Here is a 15,657-nt window from a genome sequence, read left to right on the forward strand (position 1 = left end):
CAACTCTTCCGGCGCAGACTGAAAACTCATCTCTTTCTACTCCACTTCGAGCGATAGAACTATTAACAAAGCACTTATATACTAATAAAGGACTGGCTTATCTAAAGCCAGTTGAGTAGCACTTGAAATGTTTTAGCTCTATGAAACCTGATGTACTTATATGATTCTGTTTTCTTCTAGTTTGTATCTTGTTGGTCGAACGCACTTATTGTGAGTCGCTTTGGATAAAAGCGTCAGCTAAATGCAATGTAATGTAACAAATACAAATTATTTTGCCGTGGTCTGATGGGGCATAACAATATATTTTTTTTAAAAACAATAGAGTAACTCTGATTAAATAGTCAGACAGGTCCACATCCAATTCAGCAAACACTGTTTCAGTTAGTTACTTTTATAATGTCATACCAAAATACACCGCATTATTAGTTTTAACATTTTTAAATATGTGTGCCAAATGATATCAGGCTGTAAATAACAATAGTGTTGTTTTTTTTAACTTTATTTTTAATATATTATTATAATGTTGTATTCAATTCAAAGCCCTGCATTATCAAAGGTTTTTGCTCTCTCATTTTATTAATTTGTTTTTAATTACGCTGCAAAGCATTTTATTTAGGAAATTAATGTATATATAAAATATAACTATAAAATGGTTATTTTTGTCTTAATAATTATTATACCGCAATAGAATTGACAAATTGTAAAAATAGATTGATGTTGTTCACTCACCAATCAGTGAGAGAAGTGAGAGCGGCGGGACGAGGCAACCTGTCTGATGTTGGGCTTGTGTTCTGTTGTGGCAATCCTGAGGCACTGTCCAAGATGTGCACTTAGGGGTTTCACCAACTAATCGACTAGTCGACTAGTCGACTACCTTTACCACTAGTCGGCGCTGTAGGCCCTAGTCGACTAGTCGTGAAAGAAATTGAGGTAAACGAGGTGCTGCAAAATGCTCCAAAACACGTCCGACATTCTTATGTATGGCAGTACTTCAACGAAGATGTAACCAACTCCACAGTGAAGTGTCAGTTGTGTACAGCTGTACTGAAGTACAATACAAATGCATCTGCTATGCGCAACCATCTGAAGATGAGACACCCGCTGCCGACAGCTAGCACTAGCAGTAATGCTAGCACCAGTGAGCAACGGACCAGCGTCAGCACTGAACAGAGGCAAACGAACAGCAAGAAAACACGGGTCAACAGTGATGCGGATGATGAGCTACGGGATTACTGCCAGCGGACACCGCATATCCCCACAATGGATAATCCACTGGAGTGTTGGGCAGAAAACGTGCACCGCTTCCCCCGCTTTCGAGGAGCTACCTGGCTATTCCAGCCACAAGCACCCCGAGTGAGAGGGTTTTTTCCCTGGCAGGCAACACTGTCACCCGAAAGCGGTCAAGCCTCCTTCCCTCACATGTCGATGCGTTGGTGTTCAAACCAAACGAAAAATATGGAAAGGTGGACGTTATCGTGGAGGACAGCGAATAAAGTGTTGCGCACTGGATTTACGTGACATTTATGTAAACAATAGTTTTTTGCTGTCGATTTTGGTGAGTCCAGTTACTGTTTGTTATTTACTCAGCCATGTAACACAAATTAAAATGCAGTGTTTAATGTTACTGTATGAGTTCCAATATAAAATACAGTTGTACACCTCTCTTTGTGTGTCTTTTTTATGACGTAACGATTAGTCGACTAGTCGACTACTATTTTGAAAAATGTGTCGACTAGTAAATATTGGTAGTTGTGAAACCCCTACTGGAGAGTCTGTTCCTGTCCTGGCTTTTGATAGCATTCATTGAAGAAAATCCTGATTCGCAGATGTATGTTGAGGCGAACATTGTGAGTAGGAACATAGCAATAGCTCTGGTGTTTTTGAAAGGAGCTTGGGGAATCACGTTGATCCAAAAGTCACACACTGGTGCATCCTTGTGTTGAGCTTTCAGGAACTCAGAGCTTCCCATCTCTAAGACCTCCATCTGAAGAGCTCCCTCTTCTATGGAAGGCACCAGCCTTTTGGCCTCTCCAGTCCACTGCCCGTCTGCTGACACAGAGAACGGCTGTCTGAGGAAGAGGAGGGTGTCACCTGAGATTTTAGGGGAGCTTTCATATCGCTCCTTGAAGTTTTCTGCCAGTTTTGACACAAAATCCTTCATTACTGGATCTTCCGGCATTTCATTCTTCTCGCAGTGCTCACGCAGACATGGAAAGTGCAGCTTCCTCCCATTAATGTCTCTCTCCAAAAGGTGCAGCTTTGACCGAAAAGCTTCAACCGCCTCGTACATCTCAGCAATAGTGTGGTTCTTGCCTTGCAGTTGCAGGTTAACCAGTTTAGCCCTGAGCCCGTTTTTCAGGTCTCAGGCTTGAAAATGACATTCCCAGAACAAATGACCATATCTTCCCTTCTAAAAGGGTTAAATTAATAATCTTTCAGATTGAACATAGTAAAAACATAGTAAAAAACTGTAAATTATAGTTGCCGTCCAAAAATTCTTTTTTACTTATAGTGAAAAGAAACTACCCTTGGATGATGGTAAGGTAGACTAAAAGCTTTGGGATTCCAAAGTACAACATATAATAAGTACCCTGTATCAAGATTGATGCAAAACAAGTGACATTTGACCTTTTTAGAGAGGTTTAGCAGAAAAAACTCCACCTCTGAGGTGATTTGGTTTAAGATTTCCACCCACTCTGTTTGTCTTAGTATTCTCATCATGATGAATTGCACAAATGGAGATGATGGCGCAGACTTTTGGACAGTTTCTTCTGGAAAGGGTTCATTGGCAACTTTGTTTGACGCATAATTTGGCCTGTAGGCATTTGACTTATTTTTTTGGCCGGGGGAAGCAGTTTTGATTTAGGTCTAATGAAGTAAACATACAAAAGTTATTTAATTGTTTTATTATTTCGTCATCAGAACAACCAAGTATACAGGAGCATCTCATTCAACCACGTATGCAGTATTAATTATGTTTTTCAACTTGTTTCTATGTCAAAGGGTTTGTAAAGTTCAAACTGAGATACATGGCGAATCTGACACAATCTCATTTCAGTAACAAGATAAGAACAAACACAAAAAGGTGCATCATAAATAACACATTTACACTCCAATTAGTGTGTTAAAAGGCCAGTGTTGTATAAAATGCAGAAAACACAATCCGCAGCCATCTCCATAATGAGTCATTGAACCATGGCTTCCAATGGGCCTCCTTCGTCACTGTCACGTCCACTGAGTGCCTCAGTCACATTCAAATTGGCCCCGGGGCTGCAGACATTGATAGAGGGTCTGTGTGTGGTGGGAAGCATGCGGACTAATCTCTCCAGGTTGGGCTGAGGCAGTCCAGTCTCCGTCCATCACCTCCCTGTTATTTGCATTGGTCGCAATCAGTCCAGAGTGTTGATCAATTCAGAGTCAACGTGAGCTTTCTCTCAGCATTAGGAGCTGCTTTTCATTCATTACGCTGTTGGGTTCAGCCCGGCAATGTCCTAGTGCTGAGTAGTATTGAGAGGTCTGCCTGCATTGGTGTTTACTAGCAAAACTTATTTAACCGGCTTTTGCTGCCATACAATGCAACATCATACGACAATTAACTGAAATGGTAAACACACATTTTTGGTAATTTATTGTTAAACATAGTTTTACTTTTCCCCTCCAGGTCATGTTGAATATGTCCTTATGTATTTGTTCAATACATTTTGTGTCAAATTTAGCAATGTAATCCTGATGGGCCGGTACTGAAGTGGGCCGGTCGGACGATGTCGGCCGTTCGGATAAGGCACTAGCACTAGAGCTTATAAGATGTATTCCACTGTATATTTTATTTGTTGTATTTGAGTCTGTAATTATTCATATGATTATAGATTTTTAAATGCCACTTTGCATCTCCATACAGAGTTATGTATGTTATTTGGAATTACACATTTGAAACTTGATTTATAATAACAAGGTTGATATTGTATTTGTTATTTTTTTGTATTTGTTTTCGCCTTTCTACACTGCCCACCCCCTCTCTCCCTCTCCCTTATTCCTCCACTTAGCATGTTGTCCTGGTTCCTAAAGTAGCCAGTTCTGGTTTATGATTTATAGTAAAATTGCTTATAAATTGGAGTGGAGAATGTTTTGCAGACCTGGCAGCTTTCAAGTCCGGCGCCCATTTGTCACTCGACATTTCCTTTTGTGTAACAGCATGAGAATTAATTAGGCTGCGTGGCGGCAAAAGTTTACAGCTATAATTTATGAGGAGATGAGATTCTTTGGACACTATCTCGAACCCGTGTCGATTTATTATTTTTATTAATATTGTGCTACAGTGTGTTTACGATTTGTGAATGAGTTTGCCCTGCGTTAATGGTAGTGAAGCAAGATTCATTTGCACTTCCTGGGGTTTGTGGCAGGGCAAACATATTTACTGTGGAGAAGAGGCAAGCAGAGAAAAAAATCAAGACTCGATAGTAATGCATTCAAAAGCACATTATGCATATACAAATAAGCATGCATATTGCATGGACATCCATTTTATTTACCAACCCCACAAACATGTAAGATAGGTGGCTGACATCATGCAATTATATGTGTGTGTATGGGCATAATTATTTTTAATTTATATTTAAATCTTGTATTTATGGAATATAAACCTGCTTCTGACTTTATCACTCTGAGTGCAATCACATGCTTCTAGAGTAAAGGAGAACATCACTCATTCAGTTTCCCGTAACCACATTCTGCACAACCCTTCTGCTTTAATCTCAACTATGAAAACATCAGAAAAACATGGGAACCAGACAGCACCCATTGTTTTTGGGTTATCACGTCAGAGGACAGCCGGATACAAAATATAAGAAAACCTTAAATATATCTTGACATTCATGGGTTAGTTGCTATAAAATGTTAAACTGAAATTCATGGTCTCCAGAGAATGGAGTTCTACTGGGTGGCTTGCCCTATCTGAGTAAGATTAGACAAACAGAACAGACAAAAACCAGAAAAGGACTTTTGAGAGGCCTCTAGGCAGTGGGGAATGGCTAAACTTAACTGAGGATACCCCAAACAACATTTCCTCTGCCGATGATTTAGAATTTGAAGACCATATGCCCAAAAAGGTCTCTTGACGTAGTCGAGAAGCTCCATTTGTTGAAAGCAAAGATTTGCGTTTGGATTTTAAAGGCTTTTGGACCTTTGACAGCGCCTGTACACAGAAAGCCAAAGAAAAATAGATTGGCAGACTTTGATTTGGTCATTGGGTCAAAATGTCAGTTTGTTCAACATTTTTCATTACAGTGACTTCCATTTCTGGTTTTTCCTATCCAATCAGATGGGGCTTCTCAAGTAAGTTCAATTGTATGTAAACCTGCTGAACCTGCATTTGCCATTATGGCATGTTCAGGAAAAAAGAGTCCCACATCAGCAACCTTTTTTGACGGTGTCACCACACTACCTATGGTGTCATTGTGCAAAATCCAACTTGTATTGTATTAATAATAAGCAATATGATTGCAAATACATATTGTGTTTATTACTGGAGTTGTTAATGTCGGTCAGATGGAACATGAAAGACAACCAAATTCAGCCCATTGAGTCTGCTTTTTTGGGTGTCGAGCTGAGACATGGCGTTCGTCATGAGTTAGTCTGAAGGAAACGCCTCCATTGGGCTCCTTTGTATACTTATGTAACATAATATCGTCACTATGTAACACTCGTGCGTCTATTGACTAGCGCTCCAACGCATTGTATGTGATTGGCTAAGGGGCAGGACATTTCCGACATATAGGCTGTTGACCAATCACGACAGAGCCGGCCAGCTAACCAATCAGAACAGACTGGAATCTGGTTTCAGACAGAGGGTAAAAAGAGGTGCTGCAGCACAGGCAGTATGAGAAAAATAAAGAGCTTTCTGAACATTAGAGCATGTAACAGGACAGGAACAAAATACAAATATCAACTTGAAAAAGAGCATAGTATGATCTATATAAAGCTAATCACAAAAGTGTTCAACCCAATAAGTTATCTTTATGGTGGAATCTGGTTAGCTTATATTACCCTTTAACCTTAAGGTGAAATGTTCCTCCCGTCTCCCCGCTGCATTTGCAAGAATGGCCATGTGGGTTCCCCCTTATTTAGGTAAGTGCTGTGCAACCACAAAACACACACACACACACACACACCCTCACAGCTGCTCTCAGAGCTGTAGTAGGAGGTGCTTGGGATCAATTGTGGATAACTGGGTCTCTACGCGACATAATCTTACATTAGTAAAACCAGCTGTGCAGCAGGCATGAATTCTACCTGTTTACTGAGGGTAAGGGTGGTGTTTTGCGGTGGCATGTCTTTTACATGTATGTGTGCACCTCCATTAGTCTGAAAACATTCCAAAAACGTTATTAGTAACGCAATTAATATCCAAGTTTGCGCCACTGTGTGTGAGAAAATCTGACCTACACCACGATGTGATGTGTTTCTACTGAAGCTAAACACTAGGGTTATGTGACATCACCAACCCTATCTCTGTTATTCCCCATCTGACACACACACACACACACACACACACACACACACACACACACACACACACACACACACACACACACACACACACACACACACACACAGACCATACAACCAGGTGTAACCTAAAAAAACGAAAAAAGACCGCTCACAACAATTTTGTAATCAATGCCCGAGGAAAATGGGAGTCCTCCGGCCGCCGGCAATTAATACATTTGTGTCCTTTTTAACACTAGTGAACCGAGCTTGAAATTACCAATGACTGGCTCCTGCTCATTTCCATATTTATTGCAGCGGAGGACGAGGTGGTGGATGCGGTGACAATGGTGGTGGTGGAGGGGGGTGAAAACTAGGGCGAATGATTGATGTGGAGCTCGCCTCCCGCATTACAAACAGCCCATTATTGGCCAGACAGAAGGAAGAGGGAGAAAGACTGCGAGAGGGAGCAGTAGGAGGAGAGACAGACAGTATAGATATCATTTATATACAAAAATCATAATTGAACGTGAAGGTTGTCATAGTATTAATATAATGGTGTACTTTTGTGTTCTGATGCACCACTGTTTCTTGGAAATCTCAGCCCCCTTTGAATAAAAGTGAGGATTGATAGAAATGGCGGGAAAAAAAGTGGTCTAACATACAGTCGATTAAAGTTGAAGTCTGCACCGGAGGTTTTTTTGTCCTCCTCTCCTCCTTCAGCCCGCCTGTCTCCCTTCTCCCGTCCTCACGCTCCATATTTTCGCGAGGAAGAAGGCCGGGGCGGGAGTATTAAAGGCCTGTTTTAATGGATGTTGACAAGGAGTGGACCAACAAAAGCCCAAGCCTGAGGATTTGCTTGAAAAGATTCAATCAGACATGTTTTCACTGCGATTAATTGGCGGACTCCGAGGGGGAGGGATGCGGGGATGAAGGGATTGGACGACGTGAATGTGAATGAGTGTGATTGTTCCGAGCAGACCCCCTCCCCGCCGTTGTCTACCCCCCTCTCCCCTTCTTCTCGCAACACCCCCATGCTCTCCTCTGTCATTTTGAGCGATAGTTTGGAAATGTCCTTTGAATGATGCTAAAGAGCAAACTCCTCCCGCCCTCCCACTCCCCCTCCTCCCCGTGAATTATGAGTATTATTTCAGGGAGGTGGGATATGGCGAGCCAGAGAACAGGACTACACCACTTTGATTAGATCTGACCTGACTCTACTTGTGTCAGATACACGCGCACACACTGATTGAATTGCCTCTGCTGCTGTGTCTCTGTGTCTGTATGTGTGTGTATAGTCTGCAGTGTGTAGATTAGCTTAGACAAACATATCCTTATCATGACAGAACTCAAGAGGTAAAACCAGTATTGTTGAAGCTCACTGGGTGTCTTATAATTTGGTATACACAAAACATTACTAATGACCTTCAGGTAGGTTGTGTTAATTAATGTACGTATAAGCTTGAATGATATATCCGCTATCTGGTATACTTATACATTTTTTGTTCATCAGGTTTTTCTTAGTTTTGTTTTCCTTTTCATCGTTCTTCTCTCTTTTTTCAAATTTGTGAATTGTTATTTACTAATTTTATGTATTTTAACTATCTAATTTTGTATGTATGCCATGTAACCACATTCCAAATAAAAAAGAAAACAAATCAACTATGTTAAAAGCAAGAGACACATCTTTCTCCTCGAATTTGTCAAGGCCTGATCAATCTATCATAGAACAGTAAAACGTAATTAAATGTATTTCAGATTTCCACAATGGGACCCTGATACCCCTGTTGTACCACAGCGGTAATATCCCCGGTTCATTTGTGTCTGGGGACTTTTGTATATGACCCCTCCTCCCCCCATGTCTTGTCTCCTTTCTACTCTAGACTGTAGATAGAACGCTGTTGCAGCATTACACAATAGCAAACCCTCTTGAGAGAGCTGACCTTTGAGAAAACAGAGATCTGGAGAGGTTAACGTGAAGAACGCTAACCTACAGTATCTAACCTACAGTTAGCAACCTGTTAGCGTGGAAAGCTTGCATCCCCGCCTCAATAATTATTTACTGTAAACAATCATCCAAGAACCTATGGCATAATTCCTAGCAAAATGTTTTCCCTGCTTTCTGAATTAACAAGATACCTTATAGATAAAATCCCGAAGTAAGCTAATTTACTTGACAGTTGGATACTCAAGTCAAGTCATTAGTTTGCCTACTTTTCCTAAAGACAAAGGCAATTGCTAAAAATTCCCCACAACTGATACACAATTTGTATTAAGAGACATCCACGAAACAATGTAATAAGTTTTCGATATTATGTTTTTATTCAATCTAAGTTATCACATTTAAATATGTTAAAATGCTATAATAAGCCCCTTTGAGGTGCCCCTTTATAACAAACGTTCTACCTGGTTCTAGTTTATATACATGTACCTGTGGTGCTTTGACTGATATTATGCAAATCCAGACATGACATAAATTCTGCAATGACATGAGCACTGTGAACTTAAGCTTAGGGAAGGTAGGCTGTTCGTCCCTCCTCCTGACACGTATCTCCGCCTCTCCAAACTTCAGATCCTGCTCAGAAGTGTTGAGGCAAAGTCGGCTTTGGTTCTGGGGGAGGAGGAATAAGAAGTGGGGCAGAGAGAGTGCGCATACAGCAAATTGGCAGCTCCATCAAATTACACTGGCATTAAGGGGGCTTCGCAGGGCGTAATCCACACGCCAAAGCCAGAACGCCCCTCCCTCCCTACAACATTTAACTTTTGTCGACGTTAACGCCACATTTCATGCTCTGCCATTAATCTGTCGGATTACAGGATGCAAGCAGTTTGAGCAGGGTTTGGGTGGGGAATAGGAAATGGGGTGAGGGGTTGATTTGTAATGAATTCTCTCGATCTTGGCTTAATGTTGGGCGGTGGGTGGGAAAGGAAGTACGATGAAGAAGGTACCTTACAAGTTATTTGGCCATCTATGCACTCATCTGGTCAGGCTGTGACCAGATGAGTGCCACCTCCCCTTAAAGGGGAGGTGGAGTGATGCTCCTGGGGTTTGCTTTCAGGGGATAAACCACCTGGGGACGAGCAATGGAAAACACGTCTGTCTCTCCTGGGCACGGAGCAGCTCACAGGGGGGTTAAGAAGGATCCAGGCATGGGTTCTTACACATGGAGTGCCCCTCATACAGTTGCAGCAAGTTGATATATAGAGGGATTGAAAACACAACTATCTGTATGTGATCTAATAAATTGGACAAAAAGAAATGTTCAAATCATTTTTTCTTCGTGATTGTTTGCCCTTGGCTTTATTCTTTACGGTTGGTTCAAGTGCAAATTTGGTCTAGAATCGATGCAAGCATTGTGAGGGGAAACATTTAACCATGAATATATTTACCACATTTCAAGGTTTGTCAGGTAATTGAGATACTTCAGTCTGGACCAAAGTGGTAGACTGACCAACCTCCAGACCGGCATTACAAATCCTTTAGCAAAGTCTCTAGCGTGGCTAAAAGTTGGAAATACTTGCACACTGCTGGGCATACAACACCAATAGCAGAGTTGAACAGTAAAGACATAATGAAACAAAATGGTTTTCTTGAATGTACCTGGGAGACATGGAAAGGCTGCTATTATGTGTTGCTGTTATGTGGCATCAGGCCTATTTGAGAGGGGATTGCCTCAAAAGTGTTTTGTACAGCAATGGTTGCATCCATTTTCTCTAGTACGTGTACCTATGTATGACATCTACTTATAATGTAAGGAAATAGCTAGTACATGCATAATACACAATTTTAAAAGCTCAGAATCAATTTAATCATTGGTGTCGTTGGTATTCTCTTCAGGTTTTAAAGTTTGCAAAAGGCCAATGCCTTTCAATCAATTGTTTTTTCTTTTTTTTATAACCATCTATTGGACTGGAATTGAATCAATCTCATAGTGAGTGATTCTCATCAGAGTACAAAGAGTTCTGTTAAAAAACATGAACATGAATTGTAAACACTTCATTGCAAGAGGATATTAAAGGGACAAAATTGCCTTTGAACGCTACAAGGCTCATACAAATGTTTTTGCATTCGTGCTTTAGTGATCGAGTGTTTAAAAAAACAGCAGCATAATTTTGATTCCGAATCTAACACATTTAAAATATGTAACTAATGCCTGGACTATTTACGCTTGTAAGTTTAACACAGCTTGATTATTGAAATGTGTCCGCCAACACCTCAGTCATGACAAGTCATCTACCCATTGTTGGAGAGGAACACTGCCGTCTCAATCAAATGTTGCAGTGACTCAAAAGAGATGCCCGGTCACCCCTTCCTAACGCATGTGGACACGAAGAGGAGGAGTATGGCTACAGGGTGCAGGCTGCTGGTTGTAACCACACGGAACAAGTCTTGACTACTTAAATCCTCTTTGATGTGCGTTTCCTGGAGAGGGGATTGTCTTCCTGGTCCTGTGCTAACACTTCTGTAGCAGCCTGTGCCCTTTGCAGCATCTCTCCCTGTGGGAACAAGTCTTGCTTTGCCTTTCTTTTTCCTCTTTTCTCTTCTTTAGCTCTATCTCACATGGGCATGTGCACAAATATTCATGCAAACACACGTTCTCAAATCCACATGCACACATTTTTCTGTCAAACACATTCTCATCCTGTCTTACTCAGCCCCCCCTTACTCTTTTTCTCTCTTTCCATGTTTTCCTTTGACTTCCACAGACACTAATTCCTTTTCTTCAAGGACAAGCATCTCACTGCACATCATCTGAATACGACTTTGAGTCGTGGCCTCCCAGGGCTTAAGTCAGCAGAGCCCTTCTTGCCGATCCCCTTTTTAATGTTCCAACACCAGCCAAGTGCCGTCAATACATGTTAACATCCAGAGGGATGAGATATACTCTGGTGTGGGTCTCAGGGTGGCTGTCTCTCAGCTGACACACAGTGAGGATTGTTGAGCTATAGTGACCCAGACTGAAAGACCAAAAAAGCTTTGGGACTGAGCAGCTCTTGTTAAAGCTATTCAGGAAACGTCTTCATCAATCGGCTTTCAAACAGGTGATGTCAAACTGTTGTTTTCTACATGGGTGGGAAAAAATGAATTATGAGTATTTTAGGACAAAGACTTGCTTTAGGCTTTAGCTCTGAAATCCAGAGATGATTAGCTTTTAGAAAAAAAGTTTACAGTAAAAGTAGCCTGATAATAAATGGTCTTGTCAATGAATATCCTAAATCCTCTGAAGCCTTTGATAATGGGTAAAGTGAGTTTAAAGTGGACATCCAAGCGGGTGTATTTCTTTTCATTTGAAAAGAGCATACTTTATATTCATCATGTGACCATATCTTATTCAACCTCCAATTATCTGTGAGGATGAATGTGTCTTAACTTATTTCATGACTTTGGAGAATTATGTTCTTAGTGAAATATACACTTTATGAAGCTTTTTCTATATTAACATTTATGACATATTCACAAACGTTCTCCAGTAGATGGTGGAAATGCAACATTTAGTTTTGCCTACCACTGTTAAACTAAACAAAATAGGAAGCCTTTGAATGTTTGATCCATACAGACACGTTTCAGATATCTATTTTTAATTGACACTTAATTTTAGACCAATTTTTAAGAATTTTTTTGACAACTCATAATACAACACTGCCTATCATGACTGGTGCACTCCCTATCTCTCTGACTTGTTTGTGTCTTAATATATTTGTGTTATATTGGTTTGTTAATGCTTCTGTTATCCAACTGTGGTTGACAAAAAGATGTAGGAAACACAAATGTTATCTGAAGTGATCTCTTGTAATCTAATCAATGCCTGATGTGCATGAAGACAGAAACACAGGTTCCAGCAGCAGTTATTGGCCTGATGACTGTACCTCCAGCATCCACGTCATAGAACACCGTCACTCTCAGTCCTGACTCCCAGCTCCCAACCCGGAGCCCAGATTCATTACAAGCTGTGGCCAGGGTATTAAGATACGGCTGCATTAACAAAGTTGTCTCTGTATCTTAATTGAATCTACCCTCGCCAGAGTCGAATCTGGATTATGTTTACCTGAAATATAAGCGGCTCGGCAGACGGAACACGGCCCCACTGATAAAACACTGGGTTGTCCCCCCTCCCCAATCCTAATCCCCAACTGTAATTTGTTCCTCGATGGATGTAGCCACGGCGATCGGAACCCCTGATTGGGATTCATTCCAAAAACAGGGAAAGCATCTGCAGGTAAGTTCATCTATTAAATAGTGAAGGTGTGTCTTTCTGTTTGTGTGGTTGGGTTCATATAAAGTGTGCCTGGATCTGCCTCTGCCAACCAAGTTAAACAGCTTTCCTAAAGCTTCATTTGCAGAAGTCATGATGTTGTCAATGCCTTCTGAAACGATCCAAACTGAACATATATTAACAAGATAGTTGTCAGCACACTCACACAATGAAACCAGGCTGAAATAGTCAAAAGAAAGCAATGGTTCGATGCCCCTTGTACAGATTATAAAATGCCAAAAGACTAAAATATTTGATCAAAATTGAGTAAGGATTTCACCTCTTTTGAAATGTACCACTGTAGCTTTCACCAGTTAGAGAGCAATATTATAATACTCTACCAGGAATGTGTGTTCCTTGCCAAATGACTCAAGGGGAATGATTTCATTGGGTTTAAAGGTTGAAGAGGTTGAGTTCCATATTAAAATGATCTTTGCTTAATGATGATTTTGCACTTCATCGGTTAGAATAACCAAAATAAACCCTATATGAGATACTCGTTCATTAAATTGAGGTGTTTGATCAAACGGCTGATTGAAAATGTACTGTTTTCCTTAAACACGTTCTATTCTTAGAAATAATCCAGAATTTATAATGGTATCATTCAGTCCGTAATCTCTTTTACTGTAATTAAACCCTTATGTCATGTTTTTGTTTTTGAATTAACCCAGAAGCACTTCTTCAACATGTATAATGCTAATGGGAAAAAAATGATAATAAGCCAAGCCAAGGAGAGAGCCAAGTGTAATACCACCTTGCTCAAGGGTATATTACACTTTAGGACTGCCGCCCACATCCCCCAGCCCGAGTTACACACACACACACACACACACACACACACACACACACACACACACACACACACACACACACACACACACACACACACACACACGCAAACACACACGCAAACACACACACACACACACACACACACACACACACACACACACACACACACACACACACACACACACACACACACACACACACACACACACACACACACACACCATCTCATACACAGAGTCTGGCTGGAGATGGACCAGTCACTGTTGGGGGTCCTACATGAGGGATGGCTGTGGAAGGTGACAGTAGGTAGGGGCCAAGTCCTTTGCCTCTTTGTCCCTCACAGGGCACCATCCATACACAACCCCTCCACCCCCCCCCCCTAACATCCATATCCATCTTTCCCCCATCCTCAGCTTACAGCCCCTCCACGTGATTCTTCCTGCCTCAGGTGAACGGCACTGGTACTGTTGGTGTTTGTCATTAGCCCCATCATCAACCCCATGGTGTGTATCAGCAGGAGCTGCAGTGCTTTGTGTTGCGTGCTCCATTGTTTGCATGCGTGTTCCAGTCAGCAAGTGGATGTTAAGGGATGGACTTTTTTTCTAGTGCAGTTCATCTAAAGCTAGTATGATAATGTAGATGTTCTTTCCCAATACTTACACTAAAATAACATTAGGAAGGGATTTCTTAATGACACCTAGAAAAACTGTCTCAATGTTTCCGACTATTCTTTCAGAGAGAAAAGGGGAAGGATTTATTTATGCTAACATGCAGTGAATTTATAGCGCTCTGAGTTATCCCTAATCAAAGGTGTTCAAACTGATTTTAAATCTGATTTCCAGTGGTATAGTTTTTCAATTTCTTTCTTAACTGTGAAGAAATATTTGAAGGAATTCTCCACCACAAATATGCTCTCAATGTGTCTGAGATTGTGTCTCAATTCGGATACCTCCCGTAGACCATGTAGTTAAACATGGTTGCTGTGCCCTCACGGAAAGTGATGATCATCACTGTAAGTTTGCTAGCTAGCAGTAATCGTTACAAACTCCTCAATTAACCTACTCAAATTAAATCAAATGAACGTTGGCTTCTTTTAAAAAAAATAGTTGTACATTTATCAAATAAGGTCTTGTCGCCCTCCCCCCCAAAAATAGAGATAACTTTATTTGTATAGTGCTTTGTTTACCGGACATTATCGCAGCTGGTTCCTTCCGTTACGTGGCAAAAATGATGATCGTTGAGGGAGAGTTCCACACTCAACTTGTGTACTGTTATAAATGTATCACCTGCAGGCATTTATAATGCACTGCATATGGCCATACTTTACATTAGGACACACTTGTGCCCTTAAAATAACAATAACAAGTACAGAAATATGCAAATTGAGACAAAGTAATGGTCATGATTGGAATCCGTTTTGAGTTCTGTTAGTTAAACTATACTGAGTGACTTCGACAGCTCTCCTCTGAAAGGGAGAAAAGTTGGAACATTTTACAGTAAACAGTGTGGGTGTGTATTTACTGTCAAAATATACAGTAGAAAGAAATGGATTTCTATTGTGAATGGCTGCTGCCTCAATATTGTACAAAAACACCTCAGGGATGGAGAAAGGCTAAACAAAGATACTCCAGCACGTGTACACACTCACTAGTCTCTCTGCTCTGAGCTGAAGGGGCCACTTTGACAGCTTCCTCTACACCTTCCACAGGCAAGGAAACAGGTGCTGGAGGCTACAAACACACACAAACACACACACTCTATCCACACACTCTTATCTCCAGCAGGAGGGCTTAAGATAGAAGCACGCTGTACAGTAATTACCACCTCCCTCCCTCTCTCCATCCTCTACTACTTCTCCACTCTCTCATCTTCCCAACTTTCCCCTCTTTCTTTCTGTGACCGCCCCCCCAGTGGGATATCTTCATCCTCCTCTCCCATGCTTGGGCTCATCTCTCTACCTACCTCCCCCACCTCCTGCTGGCCAAGACTAAGCCATGTGTAGCCTCGCTGCTGGAATGATGTAGACAGAGAGACATAAGGCCCCCCGGGGCTTCATGGCGAGCCAGGCGCAGTTGGTGTGCACTCGACGTGATGCTGCCTCTCCTCAGGTGACAACACTGCGTACTTG

Source organism: Notothenia rossii (genome assembly GCF_949606895.1).
Source record: "Notothenia rossii genome assembly, chromosome: 4".
In the NCBI taxonomy this organism is placed as follows: domain Eukaryota; kingdom Metazoa; phylum Chordata; class Actinopteri; order Perciformes; family Nototheniidae; genus Notothenia; species Notothenia rossii.